Source organism: Rhincodon typus, chromosome 2, assembly GCF_021869965.1.
Source record: "Rhincodon typus isolate 14 chromosome 2, sRhiTyp1.1, whole genome shotgun sequence".
NCBI classification, from domain to species: Eukaryota; Metazoa; Chordata; class Chondrichthyes; order Orectolobiformes; family Rhincodontidae; genus Rhincodon; species Rhincodon typus.
Window position 1 is genome coordinate 98,118,007 of NC_063333.1, and position 17,671 is coordinate 98,135,677.

Genomic DNA, 17,671 nt, shown 5'->3' on the forward strand with positions numbered 1-17,671 from the left:
TTACCTTCTGTATTTGTGCTGATGTATAGAATTTTTGGACTTAGAAGCAGAATTGGAAGAGTTCATCAACATCTTTAATAAGGATCAACCTCATTAAATGTAAAGCTATAACACATAAGGAAAGTGTTAATTTCCCAAATACCACAGTAAGTAAATTGGCACAAGCAAGAGGGCATGAGTTGGCAATAAAAGGAGTTTTTTTCCCAAAATAATTGACATATACACAAAAAAACTCCCTAAACGCACCTTGCATAGCCAGATGACCTGACAGCCATTGTGTTTGTACCAAATATGTACAAAGCTAGAATAGCTTAAACAACAGTTACGACTCTTTTATTGCAGGTTTGATCTCAATCTCCGATTTAAATTCAAATTTAGTAGGCAACACATTCTTTGTAATGGCATCTTCCACATTTTTCCCAATATACCACCTGAATATATGAAGCCTGAAGCCAGAGATAGCACATACATTTGCAAGTATTCATTATCTTGGTGAGTTTAAGTTTTTCTAGATCTTAGTTAGTTGATCGTTCCGTTGTTGAAAGTTTTGAAAATGTTTCAACTTCTTTGCAGCCTCCCTTTCTCTCCTCCCCATCTTGGAACTCATTCTTCCCCATCTTTAGAGCTTCCATCTTTTCCCCACATCCTTATAGCCTTCTTGTATCTCCCAGCCCAACTCCATCCCCACAGCCTCTATCTCTCTCCCTTCTCCTTTGAAGTCCTCCCTCTGGTGTGAGTTAGTTTTTAGTAGGGTGTTTCACCTGTTGCAGCAATGGTTATATTATCTCTGATAACATTAGGAATGGAGATATATATTGTGGTATTGAAGAATCCAGCAGGTACTTATAACAGCTAACTATTACAGACCCACATTACATTCACAAGCACATAAATACCTGTGCTAACATTAAGGTTACAAAGTTCAGCAAGATTTCAGTAGAGTACTATGCTTCAAATGATCCTGGTGTATGATGGTGTATGGCAATTTTATACCTTAACGTTACATGCTATGACATGGTGATGATATCATGAGGATGTCTATTACAGATATACTGCCATACTGACTGTGAGAAACAGCCTTTGATTGGAGGAATAGCTCCTCACCATATCCTTCCATTCTAATTATAGGGGCAACTTCTCCCTGATTGATTGCTGCATGGGTGAGTTTTCTCAGGCAATTTGAGAAATTTACTCCCTGTCCCTTTTTGTTTGTTGAGCATTGCTTCAGTTGCTCTTCACAAGTGAATTTTGCTAAGGCCACCACATTTTCTAAGTTTAATTATCTTTTCTCTCTTTTCTTGTCCTACATGCCTCCTCCAGTGGCTTTTACCAGCTTCTGATTGAAATTTGGCTTTTGCAAGTGCTGAGCAGGCCTTCTCATTGCTTCCATGGCTGCTCGTGTCTCTCTTTGTGATCAGTCTTGCAGTTATTCATGAAGTGTTGATGGAAGAATGTTACAACTGTTACTGTGATTGTTACCCGCAGCATTGACATTTACGTTAATATCTTCTGTCCAATATGACTTCTCGTTAATTCTACTTCTCTCTCGCAGATGCTGCCCTACTTGCTGAGTTTCTCCACCATTCTCAGAATTTGTTATTGCTTTAAAGATACTTCTTGGTATGTTTAAGGCTAAAAGTTTGATTAATCAAAAATAGATCTATTACAAATAATTCGCATTTTTAATCACAGTGTTAATTCTCCACTTGTGAGTAACCCAATTCTCCATGGCTAAAAATGATTTTTAAATAACAATGCAGAATAATTTTTTGTTGTATTAGTGAAAGTCAGACTCAGAGTAAGTTTAAAGTAAAATCATTCAGATGCTTTTGAAATGCTAGTAGCATCCTTGTGACTAAAAGAATTGGCTTAACTTTTCGAATCTCTGTGAAGGCGTGCAAATGAATGTAGTTGTCGGAAACTCACAATGGGATTAATTCATCTGGAGATATGGACAATTCTGTGGATGGGGATGCTTCTAACACATTGACCCAAATCTTCCGCCAGCAGTAATTGCCATTGCATTGCTCTCCTGCTCCTATATTCTTTTGTGGCAACAGAACTCCACATTTCAGGCCTGAATGTTTGATCCCAGCCTCTCCATAAAGACAGAGTAAAGACAAATTGGCATCCTTCTTCTTAGCGCTGGACTGGTGAAAGATATCACATCTCTTATTTACAGTGCTAGCTGCAGTTTTCCGGTAAGTTTATTCACTAACACACTGAGAAGCTTTGGGACTTCTAAACAAATTTTGAGTATATTTGCAAATGATTGCAGGTGAGGAATGTGCATAAGAGGACGGGGATGTGAGGTTACTGGGTAAGGTGGCAGCTGGGTTGGGTGGCAACTGTTAAGGTGATGGGGACATGTGGGAAGTGTGCTAGATACCAGTTTGGGGGAATGGGTTGATGGTGAGTTGGAGGTCAGTCAGAGGATTGAGGGAGTGTTAGAAAGTTGTGTAGGAGTCAGGTGGTAGGGTTTGGTCAGTTTTTATCAGGAGGCTGTTGGGGGTGAAAGGAGCAGATGGTCAGGGAGGAGGTCAGGGGTTGGATGGTCCTGTTGAGTCAGAAGGGGCTGGGAGAGAGTTGAGATGTTTGGTGAGAGAGTCAAGGAGATGTGTCAGGCATTTAGAAGGGGCTCCCGGGGATTATGTGGGACTCTGAGGGCAAGGGGTCAAGTTAGGTCAGGTCAGGGAAGAATCAAAGGATCTGAGTGTAAGCCAAATGGTGAAGGGTGTCCAGAAGTGGTGCAGGGGGTTCAGGTTGGAGAGGAGATGGAGGCGAAGGATCAGAAGGGAGTCAAGGGGTTAATAGGAGTTGGATATTCAAAGGTAGCTGGAGATTGGAGGTTGTCCATATGTCAGGTGTGTTTCAGAGGATCAAAGTGGAGTCAGGAGGGATGGAAGGAGTAGCGAGGCCAGAGTCTGGTCTTGTGGTTGAGGGGGTGTCAGGGCAGTCAGTTGTTTAGTTAGCCAGGAGGTAAGCATGGTTTTAACATCTCTAGGGAATTACCTAGATAAGTAGCCACTACCATTCAAAAACTTTGACTCTACCTGAATGTTAGAGGGTCCGAGGGAAGAGAGAAAGCTAAGCACCCTGGCAAATTCCTGCACGATTGGGATTTTTGTGATTTCCTGATGGGCATCTCAGTTTGGAAGTCCAGTTTTTGATCACCTAGAGACTGGAAGATCTGGGCCAATTTCTTTTAAACTAGCACAAAAGACTACGGAAACTAAATTGATGCTTAATGTTTCAAATCTATTGCAGATTTTGGGCAAGTTATGTTGTAAAAAGAACCAAGTGCAATCAAACAGGAAAAGGTTTGTTTAATTTTGCAGTAGAGATGGCCTTGCAGATTTCCTTTCCATCCTACAGTTCTTAGCATGACTGTTGATACAGTCCCCTCACTGTTACATAGCAAAGTAAATGGAAACTACCTGAATTTGTTGACAAGGCATGTAGCGTAATTGCATGCTTTAGGGTCACTGGACTGGAACATGCTTGTGTTGGTTTCCTAGTTTCTGGAAGTTGTATTCCCTGCCAAGCATCAGAAAAATGGTGTCAATCAACATCCAATACTGGAGTGCTCCCGCTAATTTCTTTCAAAGAACAGATACACATTCATCAAATGCTCATGGAAAAGTGGCCCGTAAGCAATTGCAGGCACTGTCTTAACCATCCACCTGCAGATATCCTGTCAGGGAAAAGTAGTAGATTAACAATACATGTGAACATATCCTGTACAACCTGTCAAAATCACTGCATAAAATCTCCATTCTACCTGAGCTTTATAATATCCAAATAGAATATAAGTCCAAAGTGTAGAATGATGTATTATAATTTTGCAATTTCTAAAATATCACCAGATATTTCCACCCTTGTAATTTGTGAAATGGAATTCCTGTAGAGGCATTGGTTTTATTTTCATTCTCACACTGCTAGTAAATCTGAATGTATATTTAATTACGATATTTATACTGAATCACTGAACTAAAACTTTACACCAGCTCTGTGACTCACTATTCAAACAAATAGTTTTATGGGCAGAGGTAACACTGAGAATTGAACTCTGTGTTCCCACATAACAAGATATTTAATCTGACAGCTACAAATAGGTTACAGGAACAGCTCGCACAATCTAATGAGGATTGTTAAAGTGCCCTTCACAGTCATATTAGTTCTCATTAACATTAAGTAAACATTTAATTAAGCATAATATTTTAGAGCCTGGTTTATTGTTATAAATTGGATGATCTGAGCGTTGGATCACGTACTGTGCAGCACAATGACCTTTCGTATCTGAGACCTAGAATTAGTTGTCACTTAGAAAGATGGGATGAAAGACTCCTTTTTCTCGTTGCCTGTAAGCCATTTGAAGGAAGTAAGTTGGAGCTGGCCACAACTCAGTTCCTCTTAAGTGCCTCCATAATTGGTGCTGAATGGCACCAAACTGACAAATTGCACCCTAGTGTGGGAAATGGAAATGTCGTACTGGTGTTTTATGGTGCATTGTTGGGGCAGTGCAGAGAGATTTATTCAGCAACCACCTCTTTTAGGAGTGCTTGATGCTGACATTGCATGGGAAATGGGAAATTCCTCAGTGCTAGCATCATTTTTTTTTAATATACTGAACCTTTTTTAAAGCAACTCTTGATAAGCTTAAATTCCACCACCCCTGACTGGTGAATAGCAGTATTCATCAACTGACAAGAACTATTTCTAGAGCAGCAAAGAGAAAGCATACACTTGAATCAATATAGATTAGCCTCTGGAGGACAAAGTTTATGAATTCTCACCCAGTAAAAAGTTTCATTCCCAAGAGGATGTTTGTCAGGAATCTGTGTGCAAGGATCAGTGGACCCAGAAGGAGGTTCTGTATGCATCATCCAGATATAAAGCAGAAGAACTAGAATTTGTAACATGTTCTTCATGACTTCAGGCTGCCCCAAAGCAATTTTCTGTGAGTGAAGGACTTTTAAAATGTAGTCACTGTTGTAGGAAATGCACCAGCCAGTGTGCACATAGCACGATCCCACAAAGTGCAATGAGATAAAAGCCAAATAATCTATATTTGTGATATAGGTTGAGGGATAGGTGTTGTCCAAGACATGCAATATTAACAGTTGAATTTCTGTATAAAAATAATTTTCATAAGTGGAACATAATTCACAAAATCATAGAATTCTTCTGGTGCAGAAGGTGACCATTCAGGCCATCGTACCTGAACCGATTCTATTACCTTGTGCAAATCTCCTGACTTTCCCCTGTTTCCCTGCACACTATTTCCATCCACTGTCCTCTTGAATACCTCAATTGAACCTTCCTCCACTACATTTCCAGGCAGTGCATCCCATACCTTGACTACTTGCAGTGTGAAAATGTTTCTTTACTCACGCCACCCTTGCTTCTTTTGCAGATCACTTTAAGTCCATGCCCTCTCATTCCTTTTATGAGTGGGAGCACCTTCTCCCTATCTGCTCTGTCCATTATTTTGAAAGCCTCTATTAAATCTCTTCTCAGTCCTTTCTCTCCAATGACTGTAGTCCTGACTTCTTTGGTCTATCCTCATAAGTAATGTCTCACTAAGTGACATTCATGATTAGAAACCCGTGAGCTGATCATCTATCTTGGCATGTTGGTGCAGATCTGAGGGAATGTCATAATGTCAGGGGTGTCCTTCACTATCCAATAGTGGTTCTGGTAAATACCATCACGCTAACTGAAGAAACATTAATGCTGAAATCTTATAGAGGTCTGAGCGACACGCGAGATGTGTGGCAGAATTAGCTGAGAAATCAGTGAGGTAACTCTCAGCCCAGAGATAATCCCATCCCACCCTTCCTGCTTTTCAAAAATGGCATGGCAAGATTGGAGCTGGACGGTGGCAAACTACCAATTGACAGTAATTAATGCTTGGTAAGGCTCCCTGTGATGGCCCAAAGCAATTCATTATTATTCTGGTTGTAATCTTACCAAATGTGCCCAACAAAGTGGGAAATTTGGAAAATTCATTGGGGAAACCCGACGTAGAAACCTGGAGCGGGTCCCTGTGGGTTGAGCTAGGTGCTTGCTCCAAACTCCATGTTGGAAACCCGGCATCACCATCTCAATGCATGTTCCGTTGGCACTGGCCATACGCATCCCACGTCCATGGACATTGGTATCTGTCATGTACCAGCCTTGGAAAACCCTCACAGCAGATTTCCAATCCACTTACAGGATGTCTCTGCATTTCAATGCTGCAGGGCAGGCTGCACAAGCAACATATTCTTAAAATTCACTCATGGGATGTGTCATCACTGGCTGCACTAATCCTTAATTGCTCTTGAGAAGGTGGTGATGAACTGCCTTCTTGAACTGCTGAGGTCCAAGTGCTGTAGGTAGACCCACAATGCCCTTAGGGAGGGAATTCCAGGATTTTGACCCAGCAATCGTGAAGGAATAGCAATACATTTCCAAGTCAGGATGGTGGGTGGCTAGGAGGGGAACCTGCAACTGATGGTGTTCCCATGTATCTGTTGCCCTTGTCCTTCTAGATGGAATTGTGAGTGGGTTTGGAAGGTACTCTCTAAGGAGCCTTGGTGAATTTTTGAAATGCATCTTGTACTTGGTACACGCATGCTGCTACTTAGCATCAGTGGTTGAAGGACTGAAAGTTTGTGGATAAGGTGCCAGTTAAGAGGGCTGCTTTGTCCTGGATGGTGTCAAGTATGTGAGCATTGTTGGAGCGGCACTTATCCAGGCAACTGAAAGTATTCCATCATACTCTTGACTTGTGTCTTGTAGATTGTAGACAGGGGGTGAGTTACTTGCTGAAGTATTCCATTTTATGACCTGCTCTTTGTAGCCACAGTATTTATATGGCTAGTCCTGATCAGTTTCTGGTCAATGGTAACTCCCAGGATGTTGATACTGGAGGATTCAGTGATGGTGATACCATTAAATGTAGGGGGCTTTGGTTAAATTTTCTCATGTTGGAAATGGTCATTGCCTGGCATTTGAATGGCACAAATGTTGCTTGCCACTTGTCAGTTCAAACCTGAATATTGTCCCAATCTTGATGCAGTTAGGCATGGTCTGCTTCAGTATCTGAGGAGTCGCAAATGGTGCTGAATGTTGTGTAATCGTTGGTGAAAATCAAATTATTATTGTGGTAAGCTTTTTGGAACTTTTCAATATGATATAAAAATAATGAGTAACAAAAACAGCTCAATTCAATTAGGATTTAATTGCTATTTAAAGTTTATTCCTATGGTAGGCAGCATCAAATTAGCAACTCCATGTAACAGCAGTAAAAAGCAATAAATATATCTTTAGAAAAGGCTACAATTTCTTTTAGTAAATGCTAACGGAGATTTTCTCTGTTTCTGTTGTTAGAATTGTACTGAAAATGGATTCATGGTGGGGAAATGCTATGATCACAGTGGAAGTGGGTTATCAGTATTCCATCATTTGGCTTTAATACTTAAGACTTTCATGGAGTAAAATGTTTTTAAAAGAGTACTACTAACCTAAAATTGTTGCTTCCCTCTTTTCATTTTTATCACTTTATTTCCAGTGTTTGTGTGTACGTGTTTGATGTTGTGTTTTCTTATTTCTCTCTGATTTAATAGGTTAGAAATGCCACTCACTTTCACTCAAGAAAATCTCAGAACTGGTTTTCCTTCATTTTTGATGTGGTTAACTAAGTCTAAGTTCGATAGCTATGTACCAAGAAATAAATGTGTTGTGATTAACCAGGAGTGGGGTTACAAAGAGGAGCACTGATTATCCCTCTTCAGCTGGTCAGATCACATGCATGAGCAAAATGTAGAAGAAAACTTTGAAGTGAACAAAGTAAAAAAAACAATAAATGGTTGGATGTGGAGACATTGTGTAAATATTACTGGTCTTGGAAATCTAGTTATATTGTAAAGCTGTTGTTTGGGCCTAGTTTTTTTTAGAGCTTTTCTTTCTGTCTCTGCTATGACTATTGTCTATTTGAATAACCTACTGTTTCTCTCCCATTTTGTTCTGTTGTTTATGACCAAATTGCAATGTAACTTCTTTCAGCAGTCCTACCTCTCGAAATGCCATCTTGTCAGAGTCTGGCTTTGATTAATATCATCTGCATCTCACCTTCTTCAGATCATAGTTCTTGTTATTTAATTTCCTGATTTTTTTTTCAAATCAGAGCAAAAATAGATGGAAAATGTATCAGTGTTTCATGGGTCAGAGTTAATATTGCATTTTCTGGATCGGGATCAACAGATTGATTAGGCAAATGAAACCGCAAATGGGAAATGACTGAAACTGCAATGTAAATGGACCTGCAATGAACTGTATCTGGCTTTCATGGGGCCTCAATGGCAACAACATTTGACCAAATATGGGCAAGAGTGAATGTGCTAGCAGAAATTTCAGAAAATAATACTCCTCAGTTTACCACACAGTAGAGGGTAATTCAAACTACTGCTGACAGTTCAAAATGGATGAACATTGAATAAACTTTCTATTATGCCCAATAAATAATACTGCACTCAATTGTCTTCAAAGGAATTGAATATCGGCCATGTACATAATGGATAACCAATTTCACATCACTCAATTATATCATTGGCCAAAGTTAAAATTGGCCCCATTATGGTTGTGTGTTGCTGTCCATAGAATCAAAATCTTCCCAAAGCACAAAAAGAAGCCTCTAAACACTTGGGCTGTAAATCTGTAAAATTGTATGCGAAATTATCTCTGACTTAATGATGAGGCAAGATTAAATAAAGAATCTTGAGTATCAGAAATGAGAACGCCCCTCTCACATAAGCAACTATGATAATTAACAAAATCATTGACATACATTCAAAAGCACAGTCTGTCCAGTCATTTAATTGAGCTCCTCAAGGAATGTGCCTTTTAGTAAGAGTTATATTGCTCGGGCTAATTTTTTTTGCTGTAGATCTCAATACTTAATTTGAAGCCAAGTGTTGATACGGTAAAACACATTTGAAAGACATAGCTTGTTAGCTTTTTTTATTCATTCAGATGATGTGGGCTTCACTAAACGGACTAGCATTTATTGCCCATCCTAGCTGCAGTTCATTGGTGTAGGAACATTCATAATACTGTTAGAGAGAGAGTTCCAGGACTTTAATTCGATGACACTGAAGGAACTGCCATATATTTCCAAGTCCAGCAGGTGACTAGTTTGGAGCGAAATTCGAGGGTGGTTGTGTTTAAATAGATCGGCTGTTCTTGTCCTTCTAGATGGAAATGGTCGTGGGTTTGGAAGGGGCTGTCTAAGGATCTTTGGTGATTTTCTGCAGTGCATCTTGTAGATGGTACATACTGCTGCCACTGAGCGTCAGTTGTAGAGGCAGTGGATGCTTGTGGGTGTCGTGCCAATCAAGCAGGCTGCTTTGTACTGGATGGTATCAAGCTTCTTGAGTGTTGTTCGAGCTGCACCCATTCAGGCAAGTGGGCAGTATTCCATCACACTCCTGACTTGTGCCTTGTAGATGATGGACAGATACTGGGGAGTCAGGCGGTGAATTACTCACTGCAGGATTCTTATCCTCTGGCTTGCTTTTGTCACCACATAGTATTTATGTTACTAGTCCAGTTCAGTTACTGGCCAGTCCAAATGTGGGTATTGTCAAGGTCTTGTTGCATTTGAACATGGACTGTTTTAGTAACTGAGGAGTTGCGAATGGTACTAAAAATTGTGCAATCCACCCATGAAGATTCCCACTTATGACCTTATATCAGAAGGAAGGTCATTTCTGAAGCATCTGAAGTTGGTTGAACCTAGCACAGTATCCTGAGGAACCCCTGCATTGATGTCAAGGACTTAAGAGACTGACTTCCAACAACTACAACTATCTTCCCTTGTGTGAAGTATGACTCCAACCAGTGAAGGGATTTCCCCAATTCCCATTGGCTCTAGTTTTGCTAGGGACCTTTGATGCCACACGCGATCAAATATGACCCTGTTGTCCACTATCACCTCCCCTCTGGTATTCAGCTCTTTTGTCAATTTTGAACCAAAATAGTTATATAGTACTGAAGCATTTACATGAGAATATGTTATGATCAACAAGTTGTTTTCAATTCACTAATCTCAGCTAAGGTGGCAATGTGTCCACTTTATTGACCTAGATGCCTACAAACAGGGAATGAAAGTTAGTGATACTTGATGGAAAGTGAATACTGTGCTGCCGGATGTAGATAGATTTCAAATTGGCTGTTTTGCACCCATAACCCAACCCTAACCCTCAGCTACCAAACAGCTGACTGACTGATGGAGAGATGACCATTTCGACAAAACACTGAGGGACTGCAAATCCTTTGGAACTACATTCCTTTGTTATAAAGACTGAACAAGGATGAAAGAAACAATTGGAAAAAATGCTTTTTGTATCCAAAAGGTTCAACAGAGGAACTGCTGGATTTAAAGTTTCTGATTTGAGTGCAATTAGCAATTTTGGCTGAAACTACATCCAAATTTCCACGCATTTTATAAAGCGCATTTTCCAACTTACCAAACAACTTAGCTGTTTATCATCAACGTAAAACTTGCTGTGTACCATTGCAATTAGGCTTTCAACTTTTGTTTTAAGAAAAGTTTTGCCTTACAAAATCACTCTTAACATATTTAGGAGTGGTAACTTGGTGAAATTTGATTTTTACATTTGAAAAAGCATTGATTATGAAAATAATCATTTCAAATCCGTGTCAATTCTCCATATGTGAGAAACTTAATCCTAAGTGGCAGAAAATTATTTTTTGAGAAGTATGCAAAATTATTTTCTAGTTAGATTGTGTATGGTAATCAGTTCGTTCACAATTTTTTTCATTTGACACTTTTAAAAACACGCTATTAATGTCCTTGATCACAAAAAAGATCCAGCTTAACTTTTTGAGCCTCTTTATTGGCGAACAAATGAGCATAGAATCCCTACAGTGTGGAATCAGGCTATTTGGCCCTTCAAGTTCACACTGACCCGCAGAATAGCATTCCACCCTGCATTTCCCATATAGCTAATCCATCCAGCCAGCACATCTCTGAACACTATAGGCAATTTAGCATGATCAATCCAACTAACTTGCACAATTTTGGACTGTGAGCAGAAACCAGAGCACCTAGAGAAAAACCATGCAGACACTGGGAGAATGTGCAAACTCCACACAGATGGTCTTTTGGAATTGAACCTAGGTCCCTTGCACTGTGAGGCAGCAGTGTTAGCCATTGACCCACGTTGCGTCCCTTATTAACAGAAATTCCCAATGGTGAGTAATTCACCCTGGGGGCCTGGTCACTTTGCACGAGGTCAGCTTTTAGTGTAAGAGACAACAAGGTGCAGAGCTGGATGAACACAGCAGGCCAAGCAGCATCATAGGAGCAGCTGCTTGGCCTGCTGTGTTCAACCAGCTCTGCACCTTGTTGTCTCGGATTCTCCAGCATCTGCAGTTCCTAACTATCTCTGATTCAGCTTTTAGTGTAACATATTTTTAAGAAACTATTGGAAAAGATCCAAGAACAGTTTGAGATTATGTTCAACATGGACAGGTTGGACCGAAGGGTCTGTTTCCATGTTGTATGATTCTATGACTCTAAGTGCAAGATAAATTAATACAGTTTGTTCTTAAAATTCCATGATGTTTTTGAGAGTTAGGCCAATATTGGGTGAATTATGCCTGAGAAGGTGCGTTTGAGTGACATATACGAGGAAGCTTAATTTAATGATATGGAGTAATGCTCTAATAATTAATATTGAAATAAACCACATGATGAAAATGAGGACTTACAGTTGTGGTGGCCTGAGTGAGGTTTTAAATGAGGCAAAAATAATTATAATGGAAAATGTTGAAGACAGGTAGATGTGGGCGTACTACATTTTTAAATAGAAGTAATAGCATTAAGTTAATTAATTTCTATCTTTTCCATTCATTTCAATGCAGATTTTGAATGCTGTTCCATTTGAATCTTTACAGGTTATATTTAAATACAGTGGTGATTTTCTCACTTGTGGTACTTCAAACATCATGATCAGACTTAAAAGTAAGTGCCTATTACAGACAGCCTCAACTGTAGCTGTATTGCTGCTTGTTTCACTGTTGACAAGATGTGATAAAGGATAGTAGGACTGTAGCTCAATTATGTCTTCACCATTAACTGAATGTCAGTCATGAGAAATAATTCAGAAATTTTTGCTCCTCCTCATATAATTAAGTTGACAAAGGTACCAACTGCAAAATCAGATCAATAAAGAACGCCAAAAATGAAATTCAATCATCTCTATATTTTAGCTAGACTTGTGTCTGAAATTAATCTCTGGAGAGGAAATTATAAATGCTTCAAGCTTAAAATGTTTAGAAAGAGACCTAAATATAATGACCTTAATTCATAATTCATTCACTGCAAGATAAAACTGAGAATGTACATTACAATAGAAGTCAGATACCCATTATGGGCTGTCAGTTGCAGATGATATGATATACCTTTTCATTGGCTTTCAGACGTGTTTCCCAACCAAGTTAATTAGAATTTTTTTGAACATTCCACCTCTACTTTGCAGTCAAAAGGGATTGAGAGCACAAGAGACCAATCTGTATTTGTTTCTGTGTTACTTCTTTGCTATGCCATCAGACAGAGATTACAAAATTAAATGAAATTATTTGCTGATCCCTTAGAATCTTGCCTCTAACTGCGCGTAATCACGTTAAAGAAAGGTATACACAAAAAGGTCTCTTGCCAGGGAGTAGGCGTGAGTTGAGGGATGTTGGAGGAGGTACGGAGTCAGGCGTGATGGTATGGGGGTGATGCTGGATGGCAGGGTGGGGGTGCTGAGCCTGTTTTGGAGGAAGAATCAGCATAAATTCCCTGGGTGCATCAACTGAGAGAATTTTTTTTTTTTACCTGGGACATGAAGCTCAATGCTAGGAGTTGATGTATTGTCGGTGAGGATTTGTGGTCATATAAAAGTGGAGTCAGAGTTCAGTTAAAAGCTTCCCAGACTGTTACAAAATACAGACAATTGATTTTGTAGTAATGTCCTCTGACGAGCATTCCTCTTTTGTTTACAGACCCATCGATGGCACAGTAGAGTTACATCCACTAACAGCTCATACAGGCGACAGAGAACCTCTTTTCTTAGATGTAAGAGGTTTTAAATCAGACAAACGGAGTTTCGTTGTGAATATATTGGCTATCACTGATCAAATTTTCATAAACACGCTGCCAACCTAGGCTATTTTAATGTTCAATATGGATGTTTCAAATCAAAGACTTACATTCAAAAATGCATAAAGATATCAGTGAACGTAAAGACTCCATTCTTATTGATCTCACTATTGCACAAGAATGTGTTATTACTTCACCGTGTAAATATTACCAAGTGTCAGAAATATTTCATGAAGTAACTGACCAGGGTTATTGATCTCCTCAGTATGTTATTCATCTGTTTACGAACATACACCAATCTCATCAGTGACAATAGGCTGGAAGTTAATATTGGCAGCATTTTATTGTTTGTTAAAACAAATGGATTGATGCATTGTTAAAATACCAGAGTTGTCAAATGAACACATTAAACATTCAGCTACTAATTTGCTCTGTAGTTTGGATGGTGTCTGCTGAAAAAGCTCAAAAGACGACTGGCTAGGAAAGTGATCCTGACACCTGTCAATTGTGAGATTTTAGTGTGTTTTCACCCTTACCCCTCCCATCCCACTTTACATCAGAGATGAGGAAGGTGTCAGTGAATTGTACCTCTGAAGAGTGCATAGCAAGCAGTTGGTGGCGAAATAGTTGAGTTTCTGGCAACACAGGCTGGGTGGGTACACAGAATGAAGCCATTTGGGCTGACTCCAAGTAATGAAGTGCCAGCCAAAGACCCCTCAAACTTGCGGCAGTGTTGATGCTGGGGGACATTGTGTGTAGGATCCTGTGTTACTGCCTTGATCCTGGTCATTTGAGGACCCTTGTATTCCCTTTGTCACAGGACGAAAGAATACAAAATGTTTGAAGTGTGCATCAGGTCAGTGAGCATCTGAAAAGAGAAAAGGCTGACTGATGATTCAGGAGCTAATTACTTTTCATGTTTGGAAAAGGAGAGAGGTGAGCCTCTTTATCGACTGATTCAAGCTATGGGTGAAGTAAAAGCAGCACATGAACGGACACATTTGTCGGATAATCTTCTACTCAGTTACTGCTGACTGTTGATTGAATTCTTTTTGTAGACACTTTGAGGCCTATACTTTATTACCATCAAGTTGGGGGATATTTATGAGACAGAAGAATCCTGTTTTTTTAAAGTTATTGTGTTTTTTCTTATGGAAATATTTTAAGTATTTTTAAATTGATCAACTAGGCAAGAAATGTTTGGATTTCAATCAGATGCCATTGACTTCCCACCATATTGTGACGGCAAAATGATGCAGGGTGTAAAATGGGCCTCTGATCTGATCCAAGCCATTTTTTGCCGACATGTAAGTTTAAATAACCCCCTTAATTTTAAGAAGCAAGTCATCACTAAGTGATGTATTCTGAACTGAAACTTGCAGCAAACATTGGCTTAAACATTAGCCCTGATTTTTCAATCAGCAGCAAAGAGATAGGACTCATGATAAACCTCAAAATGAGCTGCCCAGCACAGACTTGGCCGATTCTAGCGCATTAATTGTCCCTATTGTGAAGTGAAGTTTCAATCTGGAGCCATCTAAAGGGAATCTGGAGCATTCAGCATTAGTGAAATCTTAAAACAAGTTGATCAGCCAATGAGATTGAAGGATTCTCATGGATAGAATGTTACAAAACCAACAAAAACACAGATTATTGTTATTAAAACAAAATTGGTGCATTCACTTAATATCGATATTAGGCTTTACATTTGTGCTAATCTCTCCATGCACCCTATATGACTTTGCAAATTGCCAGTCATGGGCCAGAAACTGGCTTTACCTACCTTACAAAACTTACTGTATTTTATTAATGTAATAGAAGTACATTCTGTGCTTTAGATAACGTGAAACTTGTTTTCAGATTGCAGTCAGAAAATACGGTCATCCACTGGGATGTCAATTGAGACCATAGGTCCCTTTGGGAAAAGGAATGGCGGTTGAAAAAGTGATAATCCTGCTTCTCCAGGATCCACATAGAGGTCAAAGTCAAACATTACTTTTTAGGTGGAATGTTGAACTGATGCCTGTAGAAAACATCATGTAGGCTGCTGTGTGCTTGAGTAAACTGATCACAGCTTGTATAGTGCACAATGCACTCACAGCTGAATTTGGCAATAGAGCCTAAAACAGATGTTAGGCCATCAATTTGCATCAGGCAAAGATAATCCGGTGGGATGTTAAATGGGCCGTTGATTCCCTTTTGTTCATTTTATTCTTCCATCAAAGTTGAATTCCACCTGTAACTCTGGTGGGAGATTGATGGAGTCACCAGGGAAATGGTATAACTTACAGAATGAAACTGGGAAGATCCCTGCAAAATTTCAAGGCCACTTAAAAAGATCCCGTTGCTACTTTAATACTGATACCTTGTGTTCCTCTTCACTTCTACCTGCGACACTTTGACCAATAATAGGTTTTTTACTACATTCAACCCTTGGTTTGTAATACATGGGCACAATCACATGAGATGTGCAGGGAAACAGCTGATATAGCTTGTCAAATTGCTGTTGTAATCTATATTTCAGTATGGAACTACCAGCTAGCATAGGATTTTGCAAAGATGCATGATGGCAAGAATGGAAAGATACTGCCGCTTCTGATGAGGAGGCATTTTCCAGTAGTTGTAGCTGACATTCCTACTTGTGTTGCATTGTGTTTTTCCTTTTGTCCTTGTACACCAGATGGTCCAGGGTCACTTGCCTAATAGATCAAAGTGTGTTACATCATGTTCATAATCACACCAGACATGCAGATCATTCATATTTATTGTTACTGCATCAAATAATGAAAGGCATATGTGACATGTTCTCTTTTAATTTTGTATTAACAGGTTAAAACAATAACATTTTAATATGTTTTACAAAGGCACGTCGGCCCCAAAAGTGGACTGACACCAAAAGCAGACGCTGTGATCATGATGTGGATTTGTGTTAATTTATATGATTGTAACATGTAACCTATGTTAACCGCACTTTGTATGGTTGCACAACTATATTCCGGCTGCAAGATCACGTGAGGCCAGTATGAGTTCATGTGACTCGTAAAGGGGAGGTACATTTTGGTCGACGCTGGACTTCTCCAGAGTTATCTGGGCAATGAAACCATTGTATAAGCACCATAGAGCTCGGCTCTATTACATTGCATGTGGAAACATGTCTTACACTATGTACATGCTACTCACATGTACATGGGTTGTGTAATGGTCATGGGTCTGGTGGTCACTGGATAGGTCTTGTTATCCAGTATCCACTCTCTGGTTTCTCAAGGTGTCTCAAATACAGATGGCACAATGGACTGCTTTGTGATGAAGAGTCGTAATCACTGCTAGCTTGCCGGGCAGTGATCTACAAGGTACGTTCCATATGGCTGCATGACAGTTGGCCTTTAGTGGTTCAGTTGTGGCAGTGAGGATATCCTTAAAATGAAAGCATCTGACATACTGTTCCACACTTTGTTTGAGGTAGGTGAATTGTTCGCTGAAGGCCTTAGACCAATATCACCTCTTGTTATCAACCTTTCTCCTCCTCCCTCCTCGCTCTTCCAACAGCTTGTCCTGCTCTGTGTCACCTCTGCTCTTCCTTCCTTTCACACTATAGTCCAAGGATGATGCATAATTCTGCACTCATGCCTGGGAATGAGTGGTTTATGAAGAATCCTTGAAATCAGGACAAAGTTCAATTGCATGCCACTTATTTTACATTTCAGTAACTAAATGATGTTGGAAGTCACAGAAACAAAATGAATTTAAAATAAAAGTAAGAATGTTATGCTTCAGTTCTGCAGGGCAGTGCTGAGACCATGTCACTGTGTTCAGCTTTGGTCTCCTTGTTTAAGGAAGGATGATATTGGAGTTTTTAAGAGGAGGTTTACAAGATTAATAATTGGAATGAACAGGTTGTCTCATGAGGAAAGGTTGGACAGACTGGGCTTGATTCTGCTGGAGTTTGGAAGAGTGAGGGCTGACTTAATTGAAGCGTATAAGATCCGGAACATTCTTAGTGAGGTGGATATGGATAAGATGATTTTTCTTGTGGGTGAGTCTGGACATAGGGGCATTGTTAAAAAATTAGGTGTCACCCTTTTAAGACAAAGAGAAATTTTATCTATTAGCAGGTTATGTGACTTTGGAACTCAGCCTTAGGAGGTATTGGAGGCAAGGTTGTCGAATATTTTTGAGGCAGAGGTAGAAAGATTCTTGTTTTGTCAGAATTCAAAAGATTATTGCAGGTAGATAGGAATGTGGAGTTTGAGAAACTAACATGATCTTATTGAACAGCAGCTAGGCTCAAGGGCCAAATGGTCTACTTCTACTCTTAATTAATATGTTCATAATTTCAATTCAGGTGCACATTTGGTACTACATTGCACTGCTATGGTACTTGTCTAAAAGCCATGCTGTCTGGAAGTTATGCATCGGTGGATAGTTTGCTATTAAGCTTATGACCAAGATTTTTCCCAATCTTGTACGTTTTTTAAAAATTCCACTTTTGGGTATTTTTTAAAGTTAACAGAAACA